This window comes from Choloepus didactylus, chromosome 23 (genome assembly GCF_015220235.1).
Source record: "Choloepus didactylus isolate mChoDid1 chromosome 23, mChoDid1.pri, whole genome shotgun sequence".
NCBI classification, from domain to species: domain Eukaryota; kingdom Metazoa; phylum Chordata; class Mammalia; order Pilosa; family Megalonychidae; genus Choloepus; species Choloepus didactylus.
In genome coordinates this window covers 9,262,742-9,281,913 of record NC_051329.1, presented here as the reverse complement: position 1 = coordinate 9,281,913, position 19,172 = coordinate 9,262,742, and the positions used below count along the sequence as shown (strand labels likewise).

General features: G+C 40.2%; 1 protein-coding gene across 1 annotated transcript in view; it reads left to right on the top strand.

The window, feature by feature from the left end:
• PSMD9 (proteasome 26S subunit, non-ATPase 9) overlaps positions 1 to 19,172 on the top strand; it is a 40,643-nt gene that overhangs the window by 19,441 nt on the left and 2,030 nt on the right. The window lies entirely within an intron of this gene.

Below are 19,172 nucleotides of genomic sequence, written 5' to 3'. Positions count from 1 at the left end.
ATTGATGGTTCATTTTTTTTGATCCATTCTGCGAATCTATATCTTTTAATTGGGGAGTTTAATCCATTTACATTCAACGTTATAACCGTGAAGGCATTTCTTGAATCAGCCATCTTATCCTTTGGTTTATGTTTGTCATATATATTTTTCCCCTCTCTCTATTAATATCCTTTATTGTACCCGTACTGAATCTCTTTAGTACTGAACCTTTCTCCAAGTCTCTCTGTCCTTTCTTTGTTTCTCTGTCTGTAGGGCTCCCTTTAGTATCTCCAGCAGGGCAGGTCTCTTGTTAGCAGATTCTCTCAGCATTTGTTTGTCTGTGAAAAATTTAAGCTCTCCCTCAAATTTGAAGGAGAGCTTTGCTGGATAAAGTATTCTTGGTTGGAAATTTTTCTCACTCAGAATTTTAAATATATCGTGCCACTGCCTTCTTGCCTCCATGGTGGCTGCTGAGTAGTCACTACTTAGTCTTATGCTGTTTCCTTTGTATGTGGTGAATTGCTTTTCTCTTGCTGCTCCCAGAACTTGCCCCTTCTCTTCCGGGTTTGACAGTGTGATCAGAATATGTCTCGGAGTGGGTTTATTTGGATTTATTCTATTTGGAGTTCGCGGAGCATTTATGATTTGTGTATTTATGTTGTTTAGAAGATTTGGGAAGTTTTCCCCAACAGTTTCTTTGAATACTCTTCCTGGACCTTCACCCTTTTCTTCCCCTTCTGGAACACCAATGAGTCTTATATTAGGATGTTTTATATTATCTATCATATCCCTGAGGTCCGTTTCGATTTTTTCTCAATTTTTTTCCCCATTCTTTCTTTTATGCTTTCATTTTCCATTCTGTCATCTTCCAGGTCACTGATTCGTTGTTCAACTTCTTCTAGTCTTGTACTATGAGTGTCCAGAATCTTTTTAATTTGGTCAACAGTTTCTTTAGTTTCCATAAGATCATCTATTTTTTTATTTAGTCTCGCAGTGTCTTCTTTATGCTCTTCTAGGGTCTTCTTGATATCCTTTGTATTCCATACTGTGGTCTCATTGTTCATCTTTAGTTCTTTGAGTAGCTGCTCTCGGTGCTGTGTCTCTTCTGATCTTTTGATTTGGGTGCTTGGGCTTGGGTTATCCATATCGTCTGGTTTTTTCATATGCTTTATAATTTTCTGTTGTTTTTGGCCTCTTGGCATTTGCTGAACTTGATAGGGTTCTTTTAGGATGTGTAGACCAATTGAAGTCCTTATCTCTAATTTATCAGATCTACAGCTTTGTGGAGTACACTTTCTCTAACTAACCAGCAGGTGGCGTCCACGAGCCACCTGTTCTCCACAAGCCAGTTCTCCCCTGCTTAGCCTTTGTGGTGAGTAGGGGAGTGAGTCTTGTGGGGTCCAATTGGTGTACCAAGCTTGTGTGTGTAGTTGGTGTTGCCCGCCCTGTATATGGGGCATGTGTCTGGGCAGTCAGGGAGGAGGGGTGGCTCTAACAATCAAATCTCTCTGGTGATCCTGGAGTTTTAAAGCTGCTGCAATAGTCTAATCCTTCAGTTCAGTCCTGCCACAGTTTGTCTCTGCCACTGACCCACAAGTCCTTGGTATTGGCGTATGGCTCCTGCGACTTGCAAGTGGGTCCCTCTTCCAGGCCGTGCACCCCCTGGTCCTCTGTTGAGGGATGACTGTGCTATGTCACAGGTGAGTGCCATCCCCCCAGGGCGGTTCTGGGCTCCTGGGCTGTGTAGGGAGGCTCCCAGTCTGCTGAAATGATGGCTGAATGGGGCTTTGTTAATTCACACTGCTCCACCTTCCCAACTCTGGGACAATCAGCTGAGGTTGCAGGGAAGGCTAATGTCCACGCCCAGTTTTGTGGAGTGTGCCTGTTATTTGAAGCACTTCCGTCACACTGGGTTGTGTGGGGCAGCTCCGGGCTATGGGGCTGGCGATGGGCAGGAGTGTTTCCTGTCCACCAGGATGATGGCTGTGAGCAGACACCCCCCTTTTCTTGGGAAGTTGTGGTGTTTAGTGAAATTTCTCAGCCACTGGATTATTGCCTTTTGTCTCAGAGCTCTCTTAGTTCTGCTCTTGTCTTGACCTGCCCAAATTGCAATTCTTTGAAGCTTTCTGTATTGGGCTTCTTAGAGTAATTGTTTTAGAAAAAGAAAAAAGGATTAAAAAAAAAAAAAATGGCCCTCCTCACAGATCTAATGGGTTATTGAAATGCTAAGAGAGAAAGCAATTAGGGCCATTAAGGAAAGTTCCACAGGGCAGAGAGATCAGCTTTTCTTTGGGATTTGCATATGAGCCTCAGGGCCTGAGCTCTGCCCTTCCCCTTTCTATGTTCACCAGAACTCCAAAAATCCTCCGCTTTTATTTTGGAGTTTTTCGTGTTGTTTTTTTTCTATGCCTGTCTCCTCTCTGCTGGGCTGGCTGCTCTCAGATTCTCTGGTGTCTGGTCTCAGTCTATCTATGGTTGGAGTTTGGATCAGTAGAATGAGTTTCCGATAAGGGCTGCCACTGCAGTTCTCCCTTCTCCTTCCCGGAGCTGACAGCCCCTCCTCCCACGGGACTGAGCCTGGCAGGGAGGGGCGCGGGTCCCCTGGCTGCAAAAACTTACAGATTTCACTGATCTCAGCAGTTCCACGTTTTCATGAGTGTTGTATGAAGTATGCCCAAAGTCAGATTGCTCTGTGGTGTCCAGTCCACGCAGTTCCTGGCTTTCTACCTACTTTCTTGGAGGAGTAACTAAAACATACAGCTCACCAGTCCGCCATCTAGCCCCGCCTCCCATGTGTTCTTTTTCAAATATTTTTTGTGATAACATATACATAAAACATTTCCCATTTTAAGTACTTTCAAGTATTCCCCCCACCCAGTGTTGATTACATTCTCAATGTTGCGCTACCATCACCACCATCCATTACCCCAAACAGAAACTGTGTATTCATTAAGCATTAATTCCCCATTCTCCACCCTGACTTTTGCCCCAGGACCCTGTAATCTTTCTGTGTCTGTGAATTTGCATATTATACTTATTTTCATATATGTGACATCATACAATATTTGTCTTTGTGTCTGGCTTATTTATTCAACATGATATCTTCAGAGTTCATTATGTTGTTGTGTGTATCAACATTTCTTTTTATAGCTGAGTAATATTCCATTGTGTGTATATAACCCATTTGTTTATCCATTCATCGGTTGATGGACACTTGGGTTGCTTCCATCTTTTGGCAATTGTGAATAATGCTGCAATGAACATCAGAGTTGAAACGCCTGTTGAAGTCCCTGCTTTCAATTATTTTGGGTGTATACCTAGTAGTGGGATTGCCGGGTCATATGGTAATTCTATACATAACTTTCTGATAATTTAAAATAAAGAAATATGGTACAAGGCACAATAGTAGAGTACTATACAAACAGTACTATATTAGAATTTGCTCCATGTACATTTTGACAGTTTTAGTCTCTTAAAATAAGAAGCAAGGCCCATATGGACAAATACTGTAATTTCACTTATGTGAAATATCTAGAAATAAATTTGCAGAGACAGAAAGTAGATTAGACATTACCGAGGGAAGGGAAAAGAGGGAGTTGTTGCTTGGTGGGTATAGAGTGTTCGTAAATTTGGAAATTTAAAAAAGAAAATCTTAAGAATGTATTCACATATATAAAAAATAAAAGTTGAACTTAAAAATCTTCTGCAGGTCTTCCGGTGCCAGGCATACTGTGCCATTGAGTAACACTTCCCCATAAGCATTTCTGTTCATTTCTCTGTCATGTAACCCCAACAAACATTTTTTGGCAAAGATCCATGCATTTCAGAGGAAACAGGTGGCTCAAAGTTTAAAGAAATAATTTTGGTAAAGTTTTTGGTTCCCAAATGAAATCTTCAGTTTAATCAACAGTTCTCAGTTTGTCTTGGGTTCGGTCACCTCCCCCTTGGTTCAGCTGCTCATCCGTGTGTCACTTGGCAGAAGGCTGGCATCGCCCGTCCGTGCCAGGCCATGGATCTGCACGGACACTGCCATCAAGTCTCTACTTTACATTTTGATTTTGTCAAAATTTATCCAATTTTTGCTTTTGCATTTCAAGTTTGCTTATAGAAGTTCTTCTAGTACTTCTATTGTTTTTTTTTTTTTGTTTTTCTTTAATCCATCTGGAATTAATTTTTTTCCCAAATGGATTGTAATTGTCTGAATGCCATTTATTGATGAATTACTTTACCCCTTTACCAACTCATTTATCCTACCATCTCTGTTACATATAAGATTTCCATATTTGGGATTCTTTATTCTGTTCCCTTGGTCTGTTTGTTCTGAGCCTTGCCGGGGTTCCCTGGTACAAATCCATTTGTTCCTTGTCAGCTTCCCCCCAACACCTTGCCATAAAGCATGCATTAGTTGTCTATTGGCGAATTAAAAAGTCACCCCCACACTTAAAACAATGAACATTGGTTATCTCACGGATTTTTAGGTCAGACATCTGGGCGCAGCTTTGCTGGGTTCTGGTTCGAGGTCTCCCGTGAGGCTGCAGCCTGGGGCGGACCTGACTGGGGCCAAAACTCGACTTCCAGTTGGCTCACTCATGGGCCTGTGGAAAGGGGGCCTCTGTTTCTCACACGCACGTGAGCCTCCACAGCAGCTCAGGGTGTCCCCACAATGCAGCGGCTGCCCCCTGCAGAGGGACCAGCCCCAGAGAGAGTGAGAAGCCCAGGGTCGTTTCTCACCCAGTCTCCAGAGCCACACACTCACTCCTGTTTTAGTCTAGCTGCTAAAGCAAGGCCCTCAGTGCCGCCCCCACTCAGAGGCAGGGGAGGCTGGCTCCAGCTCTTTCATGGAGGACCAGCAAAGAATTTGTGGACATACTTTAAAAGCACAGATTTCTGTTTTTTTCTGCTCAGTTACTGCCTGCCCCATTTCTGTCAGCTTGTATATTTTGTTGCCATCTCTCATCTTTGTCATCTCCTTTTATTTGTCTTTGTCTTTATAATTTTTTTATCCTTTTGCTGTCTGTCCTCTGTTTAGTGAGGTATCTGGAGCTGGTGCACCAAGAGGTAGGTTCATCCTGTCATGCTTGTGCACGTGTCTTGAGGTTTCATTCCTTTGGGTTTTTTCTTCAGCTTTCTTCTGCTTTCCGCTTTACGTGTGTCCCTGTGCACCGTGATGCACATACTTTTTAACTTTGCAGTTCTGAGCTCATTGCCGTTGGTTCCTTTGTAAATGTGTTTGCCTGTCTGCCTTATTTCCTTCCTTCCTTTCTTTTTTTTCCCTCCCCTCCCTCAGCAGAATTTTACCACGCACCTGGTAAGAACAGAATCAAAGGGCTTGTAATGAAAAGTCTCCCTCTCTCCAAGCCCATTTCCTCCATTTCCTCTCCTACAGAGGCAGCCTCTTTCCAGCTTGTGTGTCCTTCCTGGGATGTTCTGTTCATACATTAGCACATGGAGCTACGGATTGTTTTATTAGGTGTCATGTACCCACCACAAAATTCACCCTTTTCAGCATACAGTCCTTTGAGTCTTGACAAACGTCTAGTCATGTATCTGCCACCACAGTCAGGATGGAGAACAGTGCCCACTGCCCAGGAACGGCACCCCGAGACCGTTTGTGGTGACTCCTCCCCCAGCTCCACCCCAGCAGCCACTGATCTGGGTTCCATCCCTATTGCTTTGACTTTTCCAGAATGTCATCCACATGGAATCATAACACTGTGTAGCCTTTTGAGTCTGGCTTCTTTCACTTAGCATAAAACATCTGAACTGCTTGCCTGCGGCTGCATACACCCATAGTTAGTCCTTCCCATTGCTGGGTAGTACAAGTTGCTTATCCATTCACCAAGGAGGGGCACTGTGGTGTTTCCAGTTTTCGTTGATTACTGATAATACCTTCTGGCTTATGAATCTGCCTTTTCTAATTAATTATATTCTTAGCCTCTTTATTGGTTTGTAAATTCTTCTTTTCCAAAGTAAGTTTTCAACATTTTTTAGCAATAGAATCTTTTCTTCAGATGAACTTTTTTGGGTAAGTCTAGTATATCAAACAGGTAAAAGCTGAGCTGCTGGGGGAGGCTGGAGGGGGTGGGAGTCGGGTGTGTGTTTGGAGGCCAAAGTCTGGCCTGAGTTCATCGTCATCCGGTCGGGGGCCCAGGACCCTCCTGGGACCAGAGCACAGCTTGAGAAAAAAGAGCTGGGTTATCACTGTCTTTTCTGTGATTTTTTTTTTTTTAAAGCCAGCATTTGGTTATGAGACATTTAGTTAGTTTCCAATTTTACGGAAACTTGGAAATTAACACTGTTGAAGATAACTCTCTATTTCTTATATTTTTAAAAGGAAAATGAAATCTCAAAAATTTTTATTAGCATTTTTTATTATAAAATCAAGGTATACTTTGAACCCTGCCTTGATCAAGATGGAGGTTGAAGGTTCTCTCCGCCCACAGAATTGTTGAACAACCAGCCAGAACTGGCAGAAATATCTTTCTCAAAGCTCCAGAAAACAGTTGAAGGATTGCAGTAGCAGGGTGAGCGCCACATCCAGAAGCAGGCTGTTTGAAAGCGGTAGGATCTCATGACACCCAGGCCGGCCTCAGCCCATCCCCTCACTGGCTCAGTGTGGAGCTGACCTGCGCTCGGGGTGTGGGTCCACGGTGCGGGTCCTGGAGGGAGGAGAGTAAACCCTGTGCACGTTCTGGGAGCAGGTGTGTCTGGCCCAGTCTCTCTGGTGACAGCCTGAGGGACTGAACCAGGATACTTGTCATAGGTTCCGTATCCCAGAATTTGCCCTGCATGTAGAAAGCAGCTCACAGAGCTCTCCTGCAGAGCAGTGTTGGACTGCCTGGGGCAAAGGGCTGCTGGCTGTAGGACATGCAGTGCAGTGCCTGTGATGATGAGGAAACTGTTTCCTAAGGAAGAGGGGATGTTTGTTTCTGTGTAAATGGGGGAATTCCCAAGGCCACATGCACATGCCCAAGAAAACACATATGCACAGAAAGCATCAGGGAGGCCCCTACGCTTTGGCTTAAAGCTGTTCTGTAAACCCAGCATATAAGCTCTGAAGGAGAGTACTTGGCACTGGGCAATCTGCAAAGACTGGGAAAGGTGTTTTCTTTCTTTGTCTCTCTCTCTCTCCCTCTCTCTCTCTTTCTCCTTCCCCCTCCCTCTCCCCACTTATTCTTCTTTCCTCTCCTTTCTTTTCCTTCCCTTCCCTTCCTTTTTTTTTTTTGTTAGTTCCTGGCATCCAACAAAGACTATTAAAACACTACCTGGATACAGGCTTTAGGAACAGATGCCTCAGAGTCTAAATTCCAGTGATAATATGTTAAATCAAAATGTCCAGGTTTCAGCAAAAGAAAATAAAACATACAAAGAAACAGGAATTGATGGCTCAGACAAAGGAGAAAATTAAAGCATTAGAAACCATCAACAAAGAAGGACATACCTGGGAAAGACTTTAAAAAAAAGGTCCTAAATATGCTGAAAGAACTAAAGGAAAACATAAGAGAGAACTAAAGGAAATCAGAAAAATGATAGATGATCACAAAGAGAATATCAATACAGAGGTGAAAATTATGAAAAGGAACCAAACAGAGCTGAAGACCACAGTGACAGAAATTAAAAATTCCTTGGAGGGGTTCAAGAGCAGACTGAAGCTGGCAGAAGAAAGAATCAGTGAACGAAGACAATGGAAATCACACAGTTTGAGGAGCAGAAAGAAGAAAGAAGGAAGAAAAGGGAAGAGAGCCTGAGGAACCTGTGGGACGCCATCAAGCATACAATATACGCATTGTGGAAGTCTCAGAAAGAAAAAAACAGAAAGGGGCCAAGAGAATATTCAAGGAAATAATGGCTGAAAACATCCCAAATTTAATGAAAGACATAATGCTCAACAAACTCCAAACAGGATGAACCCAGATAGACCCACAATGCAGCATATAATCAGACTTTGAAATGCCAGAAATAAAAAGAATTCTGAAAGCCACAAGAGAGAAGCAAAATATCACGTACAAGGGAGCCCAATATGATTAAGTGTGATTTCTCATCAGAAACCATGGAGGAAAGAAGGCATTGGGATGACATATTTAAAGTGCTGAAAGCAAAAAATCGGCAGCAAAGAAAACTATCTGGCAAAACTGGCTTTCAGACAATGAGAGAGACATTAAGACATTCCCAGATAAACAAAAGCTGAGGGAGTTTGATGCTAAAGAGAGTTCTGCTGGTTGGAATAGAAAGGACAGTAGACAATACATTAAAGCCATATGAAGAAATAAAGATCTCTGGTAAGGGTAATGACATGAGTAAATATAAATGCCAGTACTATTGTACTTTTGGTTTGTTACTCTAGTTTTTACTTCCTTCGAGATCTAAAAGGTAAAGGTGTAATGATAAAGCAGTGGTTCTGGACTCAATGCATAAACACGAAGTTTCTGATAAAAATTACAGAAAGGTAGGGGGACAGAGAGAAGTATAGTTTGTGTATACTACTGAAACTCAGTTGCTATTAAAGCAAATAGTTATTGATATAAGAAGTTAAATACAAAGAAAATACTGAAGAATATGGAAGCTCATTGAGACAGAAAGGTTATAGTCTGTGAGGGGCATTGTGTGTATATACCACATTTTGTTTATCCATGCATCTGTTGATGGATACTTGAATTGTGTATTAGGGTTCTCTAGAGAAAAAGAACCAATAGGAGATATCTGTAAATATTATATGAGATTTTATAAAAGTGTCTGACGCAACTGTTGGGGATGTATAAGTCCACATTCCATAGTGCAGGCTGCAAGCCGGCAACTCTGATGACTTCTCCCAGGAGAAGCTGGCTGGCTGAAATAGAGATGAGAATTCTCTCTTTTTGACAAAGTCCTTTGAGGTACACAAGCTTTTGCTTTTGAGGAGTTCCCATTTATTTATTTTTTTCTTTCATTGCTTGTGCTTTGGGTGTAAGGTCTAAGAAGCGACCTCCTAATTCTAGGTCTTGAAGATGTTTCCCAACACTGTCTTTTAGGAGTTTTATGGTGCTGTCTCTTATATTGAGGTCTTTGATCCACTTTGAGTTAATTTTTGTGTAGGGTGTGAGGTAGGGGGTCCTCTTTCATTCTTTTGAATATGGCTATCAAGTTTTCCCAGCTCTATTTGTTGAAGAGACTGTTCTGCCCCAATTCAGTGGATTTGGGGGTTGCATCAAGAATCAGTTGACCATAGATCTGGGGGTCTATTTTCAATCTCTCGATTCAATTCCATTGATGAATATTTCTATCTCTGTGCCAGTACCATGCTGTTTTGACCACTGTGGCTTTATGGTAGTCTTTAAAGTCAGAAAGTGTAAGTCCTCCCACTTTGTTCTTCTTTTGTAAAATGTTTTTGGCAATTTGATGCTCATTTCCCTTCCAAATAAAGTTGATAACTAGCTTTTCCAAGTCTGCAAAGTCGGTTGTTGTAATTTTGATTAGAATTGCATTGAAATTGTCAATCAGTTTGGATAGAATTGACATCTTAACTATGTTTAGCCTTCCTATTCATGAACACAGAATATCTTTCCACTCATTTGGGTTTTCTTTGATTTCCTTCAGTAAAGTTTTGTAATTTTCTGTGTAGAGGTCTTTTTCATCCCTGGTTAAGTTTGTTCCCAAGTACTTCATTTTTTTCAATTGCCATTGTGAATGGAATTTTTTCTTGAGTAGAGGTCTCTTCAGTTAGGTCATTTTCTAGTGTATAGGAACATTACTGACTTCTGCTTATTATTCTTGTCTCTTGTCACTTTGCTGCATTTTTAAAATACTGCCTTTGTTATATTAAAGGAAGCATAATACAAAGTTTCTGTTAATTATAGTCTGTAGTTTGCATTGATTGTATTTTCCCTCCAATCCCACCCTATTTTTAACACCTTGCAATGTTGACATTCATTTGTTCCACCTCATGTAAAAACATATTTGTGCCTTTTATTACAATCATCGAGCACCCTAGGTTTCACTGAGTTATACAGTCCCAGTTTTTATCTTTTCTCTTTCGTTCTGGCATCCCACATGCTCCTAACCTTCCTCTTTCAACCATGCTCACAGTCATCTTTGTTCAGTGTACTTACATTGTTGTGCTACTATCTCCCAAAATTGTTTTCAAAACCTGTCACTCCTGTCTTTTCCTTTCTGTCTGCAGTGCTTCCTTTAGTGTTTCCCGTAGAGCAGGTTATCTTGTTCACAAACTCTGTCATTGTCTGTTTGTCAGAGAATATTTTAAGCTCTCCCTCATATTTGAAGGACAATTTTGCTGGATATAGGATTCTTGATTGGTGGTTTTTCTCTTTCAGTATCTTAAATATATCACCCCATGGTTGCTTCCATGGTTTTTATTGAGAAATCCACACATAGTCTTATCAAGCTTCCTTTGTATGTGATGGATCGCTTTTCTCTTGCTGCTTTCAGGATTCTCTCTTTATCTTTTACATTTGATAATCTGATTATTAAGTGTCTTGGTTTAGGCCTATTCAGATCTATTCTGTTTAGGGTACGCTGCGCTTCTTGGATCCTTAATTTTATGTCTTTCATAAGAGATGGGAAATTTTCATTGATTATTTCCTCTATTATTGCATCTGCCCCTTTTCACTTCTCTTCTTCTTCTGGGACACCAATGACACATACAATCTTGCATTTTGTTTTGTCCTTAAGTTCCTGGGGACTTTGCTCATATTTTTCCATTCTTTTCTCTATCTGTCCTTTTGTGTGTAGGCTTTCAGGTGCCTTGTTCTCCAGTTCCTGAGTGTTTTCTTCTGCCTCTTGAGATCTGCTGTTGTCTGTTTCCATTGTGTCTTTCATCTGTTGTGTTGTGCCTTTCATTTCCATAGATTCTGCCAGTTGTTTTTGGAACTTTTGATTTCTACCTTATGTATGCCCAGTGTTTTCATTATATACTTCATCTCTTTTGACATATCTTCCCTAAACTTTTTGAATTGATTTAGTATTAGTTGCTTAAATTCCTGTATCTCAGTTGAAGTGTAAGCTTGTTCCTTTGACTTGGCCATAACTTTGTTTTTCTTAGTGTAGGTTGTAGTTTTCTGTTGTCTAGGCATCTGGTTTCTTTGGTTACCCCAATCAGATTTTCCTAGACCAGATCGGGCTCAGGTCTTGGAAGGAGGGAATAGTATCCTGTTTCACTGAGCATGTCTTAGAAGATTGGTACACCCTGTGAGGCCTCAAGTCACTGTGCTTTTTCACCCAGCAGGTAGCGCCTGTCAGCCTGTAGCTCCAGACTGGTGTAAAGAAGTGTGCCCCATGGCTGTTCCCCCCCCCCCGCCGGCTCTTGGGTCTGGTTCTGAATGGAAGGCGGGTAGTAGAGCTGGGCCCCACCTCTTTCCTCTTTCCTCTTAGGGAGGATACCCTCCCCCCCGGAGAGGTCATTAGCATTTGAATAGATTCCCTGCCTATGTTATCTCCACCCTTGTCTGGGTCAGAGTGCTTGGAACTGAAAAGGGCTGAGGCTTTCTCCACTGAGCTGAAAAAAGGGACAGAAAACCCCCTTCAGGGCCACTCTGCAGCCACCCTCCGGCTCTCCAAGGTCAGTCATCACCAAAAGCCTCTGTCTGCTTGTTGAAGATTTGCAGCTTGTATTGAGCAGTCCACACTTGTTAATTAAAACCTCAGTTGGAGCTCAGCTGAGCTATATTCACTTGCTGGGAGAGTGCTGCTCTCTAGCACTGGGAGGCCTTGCAGTTCTGGCAATGGGGGGAGGGGCCTCCTGGCTTGGATCAGCAGTTTTTACTTAGACATTTTATGCTGCAATCTCAGGCATTCCTTCCAATTCAGGTTAGTGTATAATGAATGGACAGTCACTTTTGTCCCCCTCCCCCCGCAGTTTTTCTGGATTATTTACTAGTTGTTCCTGGTTGTTTGTTAGTTGTTCCAGGGGAACAAACTAGCTTCCACTCCTCTCTATGCCACCATCTTCTTCCCACTTTGCTGCATTTTTTAGCTTAAGTAGCTTTGTCGTAGATTTCTTAGGATTTTCCTACTCTAAGATTATATCCTCTGCAAATAATGACAGTTTTACTTCTTCCTTTTCAATTTGGATGCCTTTTATTTCTTTGTCTTGGCGAATTGCTCTGGCTAGAACTTCTAACACAATGTTGAATAAGAGTGGTGACAGTGGGCTTCCTTTTCTTGTTCCCAATCTTAGGGGGAAGGCTGAAAGCTTCTCAACACTCAACACTGTTGAGAACTGTGTTGGCTGTGGGTTTCTCATATATGCTTTTTATTATGCTGAAAAAGTTTCCTTCAATTCCTACTTTTTGAAGTGTTTTTTATCAAAAAGAGATACTGAATTTTGTTGAATGCTTTTCAGTTGCCATGGAGATAATCATTTGATTTTTCCCTTTCAATTTGTTAATGTGTTGTATGACATTAATTGATTTTCTTATATTGAACCACTTTGCATGCCAGGAATGAATCCCACTTGGTCGTAATATATAATTCTTTTAATGTGCCTTTGGATTCTATTTGCATGTATTTTGTTGAGAATTTTTGCATTTTTATTCATTAGGGAGATTGACTGTGGTCTTCCTTTCTTACAATATCTTTATCTGGTTTTGGTATTAGAGTGATATTAGCTTCATAAAACGAGTTAGGTAGTGTTATTTTTCTTCAATTTTTTGGAAAGAGTTTGAACAGGAATGGTGTCAGTTCTTTTTGGAAAGTTTCATGAAATTCCCCTGTGAAGCCATCTGGCCCTGGGCTTTTATTTTTAGGAAGCTTTTTGATGACTGATTGGATCTCTTGTGATTGGTTTGTTGAGGTCTTCTATTTCTTCTCAGGTCTGTCTAGGTTGTTCATGTGTTTCCAGGAAATTGTCCATTTCCTCTAAGTTGTCTAATTTATTTGTGTACAGTTATTCATAGTATCTTATTATGATTTTTTAAATTTCTTTGGGATCTATAATAATGACCCCACTCTCATTTCATATGGGTCTTCTCTCTTTTTGACTTTGTCAGTCTAGCTAAATGTTTGTCGATCTTGTTAATCATCTTAAAGAAGCAACTTTTGGTTTTATTTATTTTCTCAATTTTTTTTTTTGTTCTCTAGGTCATTTATTTATGCTTTAATCTTTGCTATTTCTTTTCTTCTACTTGCTCTAGAGTTAGTTTGCTGATCATTCTCTAGCTTCTTCAGTTGTTCAGTTAGGTCTTGAGTTTTAGCTCATTCTTCCTTTTTGATGTATGCATTTAGGGCTATATATTTCCCTCTCAGCATCGCCTTCACTGTATCCCATAGGTTCTGATATGTTGTTTTCTCATTTTCATTCATCTCTAGATATTTACTGATTTCTCTTGCAATTTCTTCTTTGACCCACTGGTTGTTTAGGAGTGTGTTGTTTAACCTCCATATATTTGTGAAAGATCTGGTTCTTTATTGGTACTGATTTCTAGTTGCATTCCATTATGGTCAGAGAATGTGCTTTGAATAATTTCAGTCTTTTAAAATTTATTAAGACTTGTTTTGTACCCTAGCTTATGACCTCTCCTGGAGAATGTTCCATGAGTGCTAGAGAACAATGCCTATCCTAGTAATTTGGGATGTAACAATCTGTATATGTCTGTTAAGTCCAATTCATTTCTCACATTGGTTAGGTTCTCAATTTCCTTATTGGTCCTCTGTCTGGTGTTCTATCTATAGAAGAGAGTAGTGTATCAAAGTCTCCCACTATTATTGTAGAAATCTCTATTGCTCCTTTCAGTTTAGTCGATGTTTGTTTGATGTACTTTGGAGCTCCTTGATTGGGTGCATAAACATGTTATTTCTTCTTGGTGAATTTTCCCTTTTATTAATATATAGTCTCCTTCTTTGTCTTTTATGACATCTTTGCATTTAAAATCTATTTTGCCTGATTTTAGTATAGCTACCTCTGCTTTCTTTTGGTTGCAGCTTGTGTTGAATATTTTTTTCCATCCTTTCACTTTCAGTCTCTTGGTGTTACAGGGTCTAAGATGAGTCTCTTGTTAACAGCATATCAATGAGTCTTACTCTTTAATCCTTTCTGCCAGTCTGTATCTTTTAATTGGGAAGTTTAATCCATTTACATTCAAAGTTATTACTTTGAAGGCAGTTCTTGAACCAGCCATTTAATCCTTTGGTTTTTAGTTGACATGTCTATTTTTCCCCTTCTCTCTTTTTTTTCCTTTAAGTTACCTTTCCTAATACTCTTCATTTCTGTGCCCTTCTCCAGACCTCTCTCTCCTTTCTTTTTTTCTCAACCGATAGAGCTCCATTTAGTATTTCTTGGAGGGAAGGTCTCTTGCTAACAAATTCTCTCAGCATTTGTTTGTCTGTAAAAATTTTAAATTCTCCCTCAATTTTGAAGGGGAGCTTTGCTGAATAAAGAATTCTTGGCTGGAAATTTTTCTCCTTCAGAATCTTAAATATGTCATACCACTGCCTTCTTGCCTCCATGGTGCCTGCTGAGTAAACAGTCTTATGTGATTTCCCTTGTATGTAGTGACTTGCTTCTCTCTTACTGCTTTCAGGACTTTCTCCTCCTCTTCAGCATTTGCCAATATGATTAATATATGTCTATGAGTGTGTCTATTTGGATTTATTCTATTTGGTGTTCGTTGGGCTTCTTTGCTCTGCATATTTATGTTGTTTATAAGGGTTGGGAAGTTTTCCCCAACCATGTCCTCAAATACTCTTCCTAGCCCTTTCCTCTTATCTTCTCCTTCTGGGACATTAGTGTGAGTATTACATTTGTTGTCCTTTGTTTCCCTGTGATCCATTTCAAATTTTTTTATTTTTTTTCACCATTTGTTCTTTTGTGAGTTCACATTCAGTTGCCATGTCCTTTAATTCACTGATTCATTCTTCTGCATCTTCAAATCTGCTGTTCTGTGTCTCTAGTATATTTTTAATTTGATCTATGGTATCTCTAATTTCCATTAGATGTGCTATTATTTTACTCTTTCAAATTCTTCTTTATGCTCTTCTGAAGTCTTCTTGAAGTCTTTAACATCTTTAGCCAACCCATTGATATTGTTTTGGAGATTTGTATATACTTCTTTGATGAATTGCTCCAGATTCTGTGTGTCCTCTGGCTTTTTATTTTGGTTTTTTGGCTTGTCCATATCTACTTGGGTCTTAATGTGTTTTATGATTTTCTGTTGGCTTCGGGGTATTTGCTTTTCTTGATAAGGTTATTTTGGGATATGCAGGATTATTTGAACATTTATCTGTAATTTGGCAGAGCTACATCTTGCTGGAGTGCACTTTCTGTGGCTTCCTAGCAGTTGGTGCTCCTGAGCTGCCTCTCACCCTTAAGCCACCTTTCCCCCAACTTCGCCTTTGTGCTGTGCGGGGTCCAAACCAGGTGGAAATCTAAACAGTGCACCAGTTCTCTGTGTGCACTGGGGTCTGCCAGTCCTATGGGTGGTAGTGGGGGGTTTGGGCCTTGTGCAGGGAGTCTGCTCCAGGGCATAGTGGGTCCAGCAGTTCCTGGGCCTCCGAGTGGACCACTCTAGGGCTTTGGGGGTTATGTGTCTCACCCTCCAGCTCAGATGCACCGCAGTCCCTGTCCACTGTGTGCCCATGAGCCTCTGGGATTGGGGAGGGGCTCCTGGCCCTTCTGTGCAGTGCCCTTGCCTCTCCCCATCTCTTGCCTGTGCACACCGTGGGCTTCCATGGAGGAAAAGTAAATGCTGTCACCACAGGTCTGCTTAATCCCGAGTTCCTCATGATAGCTCCTGGCTGCGGGGCTGTGAAGGGTTATCTCCCCAGCCAATTGCTGAGATGGGTACGTGGGGTGTGGAAAGCTGCTCCCTCCCATGCTTGGCATCTGGCTCCAGCTGCCAGTCCCCAGCTGCAGTCCCAGCTGAACCCACTCACCCCATCCTTTCAGGCGCAGTCTCTCTGCCTTTCCGTCCAAGTCCCCACTATGGGTTCTACAGGTCCCTGTCTGGCCGGTCACATCCTTGTACTGCTGTTCTGGGGTGCTTTCTGCCCTTTATCTAGTTTCAGTATTGCATTGAATTTGTATTGACATCTTGAAAATGTTTAAGTTTTCCAATCCATGAAAACGGAATGTCCTTCCATTTATTTAGGTTGTCTTTAATTAGAGTGTTTTGTAATTTTCAGTGTACAAGTCTTTCATTTCCTTGGTTAAATTTATTCCTAGATATTTTATTCTTTTAGATGCTTTTGTAAACAGAATTGTTTTCTTAATTTCATTTTCAGATTGTTTATTACACTGGTGTATAGAAATCCATTTCACTTATGTGTGTTTATCTTGTATCCCGCTACTTTGCTGAATTTGTTTATTAGTTCTGGTAGCTTTCTTGTGGTTAATTTGGGATTTTTCTACACATAGGATCATTTCATCTCTGAATAGGGATAATTTCACTTTTCTCTTTCAATTTTGATGCTTTTTATTTCTTTCTCTTGGCTGATTGCTCTGGCTAGAACTTCCAGTACAATGTTGAATGAAAGTGGTGACAGCAGGCATCTTTGTCTTGTGCATATATGTTTTGTTTTGTTTTTTTAAATTCAGTTTTATTGAAATACATTTGCACACCATACAATCATCCATGGTATACAATCCACTGTCCACAGTATGATAACATAGTTATGCGTTCATCACCACAATCTATCTCTGAACATTTTCCTTACATCAGAAAGAACCAGAACAAGAATAAAAAATAAAAGTGAAAAAAGAACACCCAAATCATCCCCCCATCCCACCCCATTTGTCCTTTAGTTTTTATCCCCATTTTTCTACTCATCCATACACTAGATAAAGGGGTTGTGACCCACAAGGTCTTCAGAATCACACTGTCACCCCTTGTAATCTACATTATTATATAATTGTCTTCAGGAGTCCAGACTGCTGGGTTGGAGTTTGGTCGTTTCAGGTATTTACTTCTAGCTATTCCAATACATTAAAACCTAAGAGGTGTTATCTATATAGTGTGTAAGAATGTCCACCAGAGTGGCCTCTCGACTCCATTTGGAATCTCTCAGCCACTGAAACTATTTCGTCTCATTTTGCATCCCCCTTTTGGTCGTGCGTATATGTTTTTAATTGTTATATCTTCTTGCTAGATTGAACCTTTTATCAATATATATAATATTGTTCTTTGTCTCTTGTAATCTTTTTTGACATAAAGTCTATTTTGTTTGACAATAATATAGCCACTCTGGTTCTCTTTTGATTACTGTTTGTATGGAATATCTTTTTTTACCTTTTTACTTTCAGCCTCTTTGTGTCTTTGTACCTAAAGTGAGTCTTATAGGCGGCATATGGATGGATCATGCTTTTTCATCCAATCTGCCAGTCTCTGCTTTGTAATAGAGGGGATTAATCCATTGACATTTAAGGTAATGATTGAGATGGCAGGATTTACTTCTGTTATTCAGCCATTTTTTTTTTACTGTATGTCTTGTATGTTTTTTATTCTTCATTTATATCATTACTACTTTTTTGTTTGCTTGTAGTTGCTTTTTTGTAGTGTACTGTTTTGCTTCTCTTCTTTCCTTTTCTCAATATTATTTAGTTATTTTTTTAGTGGTTACCTTTGTAGTTACCATTAATATTTTAAAGTACTAACAGCCCAGTTCAACCAGGACCAACCTAGTTTCAGCAGTATGCAACTGTCTATTCTTATATATCTCCAGCCCTCCACTTTATATTATTGTGTCTCAGGTAAGTCTATTACATGCCTGCTAACTATCATAGATTTTAAATATTTTTTTACACATTTGCTTGTTAAGTCGTAAAGGTGGAAAAAGCAGTACCAAACCAAAAGTACAATAATATAGGATTTTATGTTTACCCATCTAGTTACCTTTACTAATATTCTTTATGTCTTTTTATGGCTTCAACTTACTGTCTAGCATCCTTTTATTTCAACCTGAAGAATTCCTTTTAGTATTTTTCATAGGGCAGGTCTTCTAATAAAGAACTCTTTCAGCTTTTATCTGTAAATGTCTTAATTTCTCCTTCAGTTTTGAAGGATAATTTTGCCAGATATAGAATTCTTGGTTGACAGGTTTTTTCTTTAAGTACTTAAATATGTCATCCCACTGTCTTCTGGCCTCCATGGTTTCTGATGAGAGACTCGCTGTTAATCTAACTGGCCATCCCTTGTATGTGACAAATCACATTTCTCTTCTTGCTTTTAAAATCTTCTCTTTAGCCTCAGATTTTGACAGTTTTGCAATGATGTGTCTTGGTGTGGCTCTCTTAGATTCTATCTGGCTTCTGCTCCTATTCCTTCATTATTTTTTTTCCTGCTCCTCACACCAAATAATTTCAATTGTCTTGTGTCCAGTTTTGCTGATCCTTTCTATGTCTGTTCACACCTGCCATTAAACCCATCTAGTGAGTTTTTCGTTTTAATTACTGTACTTTGCAGTTCCAAAATTTGTTTGCTTCCTTTTAAAAAAAAAAAAAAAACTTCCTGTCTCTTTATTTTGTTTTCCTAATTTCCTTTTTCTTTGTATTTGGATTCTTTTAGCTCATTGAACATATTTAAGACAGTTGATTTAAAGGTTTTTACTAATAGTTCCAGTGTAGGAACACTTTCAGGAATGATTTCTGGCAAATTATTTTTTCCTATGAATGGGCCGTAGTTTCCTATTTCTTTGTGTGTTTTGTGATTTTTTTTCTTGAGAAATGGACAGTCTGAGTGTTGTGTTATAACCCTGGAAGTCTACTTCTCCTCATTCTCTGGGCTTGCTAGGTTTTTTATGTTGTTGCCATTCTTGAGAGCTGGAACTGTCAATTTGTGACTTTTCCAAGCTATTTCTGCTCCCAAATGGAGAATGGAAAGAGAAAAGGGGGAGAAAAATGTAGTCTCTTTAAGACTCCAGTGATCTGAAGTGGTTGATCAAAAGCAGTGATCAGTAATCAGACCAGACTTTCCCCGATTTTGGAGGACTGGATCCTTATTTCCCACCCTGGCACCAACATGCTGCCGTAGGAGCCTGGGCTGCAGTATCTCTGCTGCCTGCTATATGGTGAGAGGATGATGGCTGGTTGCTGCTGCACTGAAGGTGAAATTCATTGAGATTTACCACAGTTTACCGGCTTCCTCCACCAGCTTTTCCTTGGATGCTGCACAGTGTTCCTCTGTACTCCAGAGTTCCAAATTACATAATTCGTACAGTTCCTGCAAGCTCGGTTGTTGTCTTGGTGGAGGAACTGATTCCTGAAGTTTTCT